We start from the raw sequence: 7,052 nt of genomic DNA, 5'->3' as shown, positions 1-7,052 counted from the left end.
CCAGCCAGGCCCTCACGGGATAGCTATTTTGAGTAAATTTACTAGACCAGGTGACCCTGATCAACTGTGATCCCCACTTGGCACAGGGGCTATATCTGACCTGATTATCTTGTATCTTCCTCAGGTCTTAGTACAGTGCTTAGCACAGAGTGAACATTTAATAAATGCCAAAATTATTATTATTATTATTAATAGATAGGTCAGCATAGGCACAATGCATCAGTAGGACTTTGGCCTGAATTAATTTACATTAGTTATGATGGTTTGTTCTGAGTCATCTACAATATCTGGCCTGACCCCTGAAACCAATAACATGCCTTGTTTAATGGTTGGCTAGGTATTGGTGTAGATTCTCATTTCTTTTCAGAGTGAACACATCTTTTGCCTTTTACTAAAGATTTCCATGGACAGGAGCAATTAAGAGGTTAAATGCAATTCTTGAATCTTTCATCTTGGAAGCTTACTGTTAGCAGGAATGTGACTGTTAATTGTTATAGTGTACTCTCCCAAGAGCTTAGTACAGTGCTCCCTATACAGTAAGCACAAAATAAATATAATTGACTGGCTATAGACTGTAAGCTCACTCTGGGCAGGGAACATGTCTACCAAGTCCTTAGTAAGGTACTCTCCCAAGTGCTTAGTATATACATTGTTCTGCACAAAGTAAGTGCCCAAACAATTCCACTGATGATGATGATGGGCTGTGCATGAAACAGAATATATCTTTGTGCCGCCTCAACTGACCTCACCTGGTTTGAACAGTGTTGCTGAGTAAAAAATTAAAATCTGTTACCCAGTCATTAGGATCTTCACTAAGAACTAGATATGATTTGTGGTCTTAGACAGTGGGTCTCCAAACCTTTCAGCAGCAGACACCACCATGTCCCCAACTGAACTTTATAATGATACAAAGTCAGCTGAATCCCAAACTCTGGAAAAATACATGTATGTGTAGAGTTGTGTTAACCAGTCATATAAATAGCGGAATATAAAAATTAATGGGTGATTAAACAACTACTTTGATATTCTAAATCTAGTGTGTTGAAAGATGTTTTATATCTTTCATCCTTAAGCATTAAACATAATACCTATAATCAATTCATGTCTAATTTTATGAACTGGTTAAAGAGTACTAACCATGGAAAACAACTTTAACAGGTACTATTATTTAGCTTATTATAACAGAGATTTTTAATGCATTTTAAAATGTCTGCAAAATAGTAATAGACACATTTTTACTTCCCTTAATGTCATAGCAATGAATATACCACAGTCTTTTTATGGTATAATTGCACTGGGATTGAGTTTCAGAACTTCTGTTAATAGGGTAGAGAGTAGATTCTTATGAATGGGCTCTCTCAAAGGAGGGCAATATCAATTTTTTTTAAAAAAACAGGAAATACATTTAACTGGGTTAATTGAAACAGTTCAGGATTGGGTGGAGGGAGACCTAGATTCTAGTCCCAGCTCTGCCACATACCGCTGTCTCACCAGGGGTAAGTCACTTAACTTTTCTGTGCTTGCTTCCTTATCTGTGAAATGGGAATAATTCCTGCTCTCCTCATTTCCTAGACTGTGAATCCCATGTGGGAGAGAGATTGTGTTTTATCTCATGTATTTTATCGACCTTCAGTGTTTAGCATGGTACTGGCTCATAGTAAGTACTTAGCATATATTATTATCATTACTATTACTAGAAGAAAGGCATAGTTGCCAAAAAGACACCCTATTTCTATCATAATAAAACAGGTGTCCAGCGTCCCTCATAGAGTGGCCAGTCATTTGGTTTTTACCAGGTTGGCGGTTTTCTGCTGATATACCCTTGTCCAGTATGTCTTGTACAGCACTAACACCTATTAATTTTAGCTGCCTACACTTCCTTGTCTTCTGCTCTGGCCACTGATTCTTCTGGCTTAGAAGCAGGGCCTCTTTTTATAGGGAACTGTTACCATGCTGCTCCAAGCACTAGTTATGTCTCTTGATTGCTATGTCAGCATTCTCACTAATCTCCCTGCCTCTAGACGCTCCACTTTCCAGGCCACCTTTCACTCTGCAAGCTGAATCATTTTTCTAAAAAAAATCATCCTGTGCAAGTGTCCCTTTCCTCAAAGATATACACTGGTTGTTCAGCCATCTCATCAAGCAGAAACTCCTCACCATCTGTTTTAAGATACATACTCATCTCTTTTCCTCCTACCTATCATTGCTCATCTTCTCCTACCATTCAACCCTCTTACACATCTGCTCCAGTGCTGACCTATTGATTTTGCCTCATTCTCATTATCCATCCCTTGATCACATCATCATCCCTCTTTCCTGGAAATCCCTTTTCCTTTACAACTAATCGACCACTACTCAAAGCCCTCTTAAGATCCTTCTTATAGTACCTCCCTTCTCTGTCATCTCTGCACTTAAATCCATACTTCTTAACTACTCAACTCTTTCTTCCACTCCCTACCTCAACAGTACTTATGTACTTATCCTTATACTTTATTGTTTTCCTTACCTATAATTTATTTTAATTTGTCTCTTCTACTAGATTAAAAGATCTATGAGGGAAGGATCATAGTCTATTATACTCTCCCAAGCATCTAATACCATTCTCTGCCCAAGATGAACACTCAACAATATCATTAGTTGATATTGCCCCTATTATACATAGTTGTGTTGCTTCTGGGTTGAAAAGGGACTGTCTAATACCTACAAATGTCCTCAGTGTCCATCCTAATCCTTCAGATCCAAAAATTAATGTTAATATTATGTTGTCTGCCACCTTCTGTGCCATTTTCACAGTAGAGCTGAATTTAGAAACTGAAAATTTCAGGAGCACATTTCTTTAGAAAAATAAGAATTCCAGCACATCACTTCTGTTGTAATTATTTATTTCTCTCTTGGTCTTTCCTTACTCTAAGAGTGTGGTGGCAGAACCCATTGGTGCAAGACAGAGTGCAGCACCAAAGATCAGAGAGAACTGGGAAGGAGATGAACAGTGGTGATTTTAAGAAAATCATGCCAGATGGATTCAATTTTATCCATAAAGTGTGTGTCTAAGTCATTAGGGGAAATACCAGAGGGACTGTGGGAGAAGGGGGTTTCAAGAAGGAATTAAATGTTTGAAACAGCTAATGCAGGCAGTGGCTATGGGAATTAATAGGGATGGAGAAGAATTACTTCTGGTTGGAGGAGAGGTCAGGATTAAATCAGTTAAGGATGAGTTTGAGATGGTTGATGTCAGCTAGTTGTCTGGATTTTCTCCTGCACTGCTCTGCAGCTTGAGCATAGGAATGGAAGGAGCATAATATGGAGATGATCCAGGGTTATAGGTTAGTGATACAACATTGTTGCAAGGACAGGGAGTAAGAAAGTTGAGTCACGTGGAAAAAGTAGCATTGAGGGCATATATTTGTGCATCAAGAGAAGGTAGTTTGGTTATGGAGAGCAAATGGAGCATGATAACTTTAGAGAACTGGAGGGGGTTAAAGGATCAGAAGTCTTGGGGGAACAGTACAGATTTGTAGGGAGTGAGTGTATGAAGGAGAAGACCGGTGAGGAGGTTTAGGTCAGATAGAGGACTTTCAGAGAGGAGGGGGAAGAGGGGAGAGATTATATAGTGACTAGCGATGATGAGATTGAACATGTGCAAGTTGATGAGTTGGTGAAGTGGCATGGACCAGGATGCCATTGGAGTTGAGTGAGAGAAAGACAGTGATGGGTCATCAGGAACATTCACAAGGACATTAAAGTTCCCAAAGATCAATTTATGGATAGAGATAGAGAGGAAAGGGATAAGATTTGTTCACAGAATTTCAAAGGAATGGGCCAGTAGTTGACCATGACTAATAACTTGAGAAGTTAGTAAAGGTGGATGATATGGACTTTTAAGGAAGGGAAAGCAAGGGATGGGGGAGGTGGAATTCTGTGAAAGATGCATTAGGGAACAAGAAAGAAGCTGACTCCTCCTTCTCCAGTGAATCTTGGGAAGTGGAAGAAGATGGCCCCACTGGAGAGGGTGCTATGGCAGACAGTGTCATCTGGGGTGAACCAAATTTCAGAGGAATGGTGACTGAGTCAGGAACAGTTCTAGAATAAAGGGAAGATTTCCCATGGTGGAGTCGTATTCTGCAGGCCACTCTTGCCTGAGGCTGTTGAAAGGGAATAGCACAAGGTAAGAGGAAGGGCTGGATGGATGGAGGCTGGGAAAGGGAATAAGAGGTGAGTGAATAGAGGTTGGATGGAGGGAGGTGAAAGAGAGTTTTGGGGGGAAAAGACAGGGATGGAATGATTAGAGGGAGTAGATTCAGGGGACATTGTAAGGTCAGAGAAATTAAGGGTTATAGGAGAGGTGTCCTGCATCAATGATCTAGTGGTTCCATTGACTAATGTCTGAATTGAATGCAAGTCCCTGAATCCCTGAGAGCAAAGTTCAGGAGCACTTAGATTGCTGAGTTGATATAAATGAGACAGCTGTTGTCATGCAAACAGACAGATGTTTGTTATGAGGGCATCAGACAGCCATACCTGTTGAAGCAGCGTGGCTCAGTGGAAAGAACACGGGCTTGGGAGTTAGAGGTCATGGGTTCTGATTTCACCTTCACCACTTGTCAGCTATGTGACTTTGGGCAAGTCACTTAACTTCTCTGTGCCTCTGTTAGCTCATTTGGAAAATAGGGATTAAGACTGTGAGCCCCATGTGCAACAACTTGATTATCTCGTAACCCTTAAGTGCTTAAACAGTGCTTGGCATATACTAAGTGGTTAACAAATGCCATCATTATTATTAAAATTATTATTATTATACCTGCTCTATGTTCTTCATTGTGCTTCCAGGTGCTGTAGGAGGTAGAGTTTGGGGCAGGGAAATGGAAAGTGAAGGAATGGCTGCTTCTGATCAGCAGCAATTCACCAGTGAGTTTTATGTGTCTGAAGTTCAGAAGTCCAGTAATAATGTGATAATTCACATAATATATCAGAGAAAGATTAAGCAGGAGCAATTGTTGGGGTCTTAGGAGAAGTGTTAATGGAGGGGCACAGGAAGGTGATGGGTCCTCTAAAGATTGCTCTCACAACTTTTCTGTATTGGTCTCATCTTCTGCCTTGAAGCAGGGTTTGGAAACACCAGTTCCAATTAGAATTCTGTCTTCTTCTTGCCTTTGATTTTTTAATCTGCAGCTTTTTTTCTGAGCATCTACTTTTTTTTCTTCCAGCTTCATCTTTTTCTTTTCTTCTATAAAACGTTTCTCTTCTTGTGTCCATTGTCCTTTCTTCGTTTCTTTGGGATCTCACTTTATTGTGTCTTTCTAACTATTTAATAATGTTGGTATTTGTTAAGTGCTTACTATGTGCAGAGCACTGTTCTAAGCGCTGGGGTAGATACAGGGTAATCAAGTTGTCCCACGTGAGGCTCACAGTATTCATCCCCATTTTACAGATTCATTCAATAGTATTTATTGAGCGCTTACTATGTGCAGAGCACTGTATTAAGCACTTGGGATGAACAAGTCGGCAACAGATAGAGACAGTCCCTGCCGTTTGACGGGCTTACAGTCTAATCGGGGGAGACGGACAGACAAGAACAATGGCAATAAACAGAGTCAAGGGGAAGAACATCTCGTAAAAACAATGGCGACTAAATAGAATCAAGGCGATGTACAATTCATTAACAAAATAAATAGGGTAACGAAAATATATACAGTTGAGCGGACGAGTACAGTGCTGTGGGGATGGGAAGGGAGAGGTGGAGGAGCAGAGGGAAAAGGGGAAAATGAGGCTTTAGCTGTGGAGAGGTAAAGGGGGGATGGCAGAGGGAGTAGAGGGGGAAGAGGAGCTCAGTCTGGGAATGCCTCTTGGAGGAGGTGAGTTTTAAGTAGGGTTTTGAAGAGGGAAAGAGAATCAGTTTGGCGGAGGTGAGGAGGGAGGGCGTTCCAGGACCGCGGGAGGACGTGACCCAGGGGTCGACGGCGGGATAGGCAAGACCGAGGGATGGTGAGGAGGTGGGCGGCGGAGGAGCGGAGCGTGCCGGGTGGGCGGTAGAAAGAGAGAAGGGAGGAGAGGTAGGAAGGGGCAAGGTGATGGAGAGCCTTGAAGCCTAGAGTGAGGAGTTTTTGTTTGGAGCGGAGGTCGATAGGCAACCACTGGAGTTGTTTAAGAAGGGGAGTGACATGCCCAGATCATTTCTGCAGGAAGATGAGCCGGGCAGCGGAGTGAAGAATAGACCGGAGCGGGGCAAGAGAGGAGGAAGGGAGGTCAGAGAGAAGGCTGACACAGTAGTCTAGCCGGGATATAACGAGAGCCCATAACAGTAAGGTAGCCGTTTGGGTGGAGAGGAAAGGGCGGATCTTGGTGATATTGTAAAGGTGAAACCGGCAGGTCTTGGTAACGGATAGGATGTGTGGGGTGAACGAGAGGGACGAGTCAAGGATGACACCGAGATTGCGGGCCTGAGAGACGGGAAGGATGGTCGTGCCATCCACGGTGATAGAGAAGTCTGGGAGAGGACCGGGTTTGGGAGGGAAGATGAGGAGCTCAGTCTTGCTCATGTTGAGTTTTAGGTGGCAGGCCGACATCCAGGTGGAGACGTCCCGGAGGCAGGAGGAGATGCGAGCCTGAAGGGAGGGGGAGAGGACAGGGGCAGAGATGTAGATCTGCGTGTCATCTGCGTAGAGATGGTAGTCAAAGCCGTGAGAGCGAATGAGTTCACCGAGGGAGTGAGTGTAAATGGAGAACAGAAGAGGGCCAAGAACTGACCCTTGAGGAACTCCAACAGTTAAAGGATGGGAGGGGGAGGAGGCACCAGTGAAGGATGAAGGAGACTAAGAATGACCGGCCAGAGAGGTAAGAGGAGAACCAGGAGAGGACAGAGTCCGTGAAGCCAAGGTGAGATAAGGTATGGAGGAGGAGGGGATGGTCGACAGTGTCAAAGGCAGCAGAGAGGTCAAGGAGGATTAGAATGGAGTAGGAGCCATTGGATTTGGCAAGAAGGAGGTCATGGGTGACCTTAGAGAGAGCAGTCTCGGTAGAGTGGAGGGGACGGAAGCCAGATTGGAGGGGGTCTA

At 43.2% G+C, this 7,052-nt stretch overlaps 1 non-coding gene across 1 annotated transcript; it reads left to right on the top strand.

The window, feature by feature from the left end:
- Positions 1-349: 349 nt before the first annotated feature.
- LOC114817120 lies at positions 350-461 on the top strand. The gene has a single exon (XR_003764976.1). It is a non-coding gene; the product is annotated as a U5 spliceosomal RNA (small nuclear RNA).
- The last annotated feature ends 6,591 nt before the right edge of the window (positions 462-7,052 follow it).

This window comes from Ornithorhynchus anatinus, chromosome 1 (assembly GCF_004115215.2).
Source record: "Ornithorhynchus anatinus isolate Pmale09 chromosome 1, mOrnAna1.pri.v4, whole genome shotgun sequence".
NCBI classification, from domain to species: Eukaryota; Metazoa; Chordata; class Mammalia; order Monotremata; family Ornithorhynchidae; genus Ornithorhynchus; species Ornithorhynchus anatinus.
Note: the sequence above shows the minus strand (reverse complement) of the source record. Positions and strands in the feature narration are given on the sequence as shown.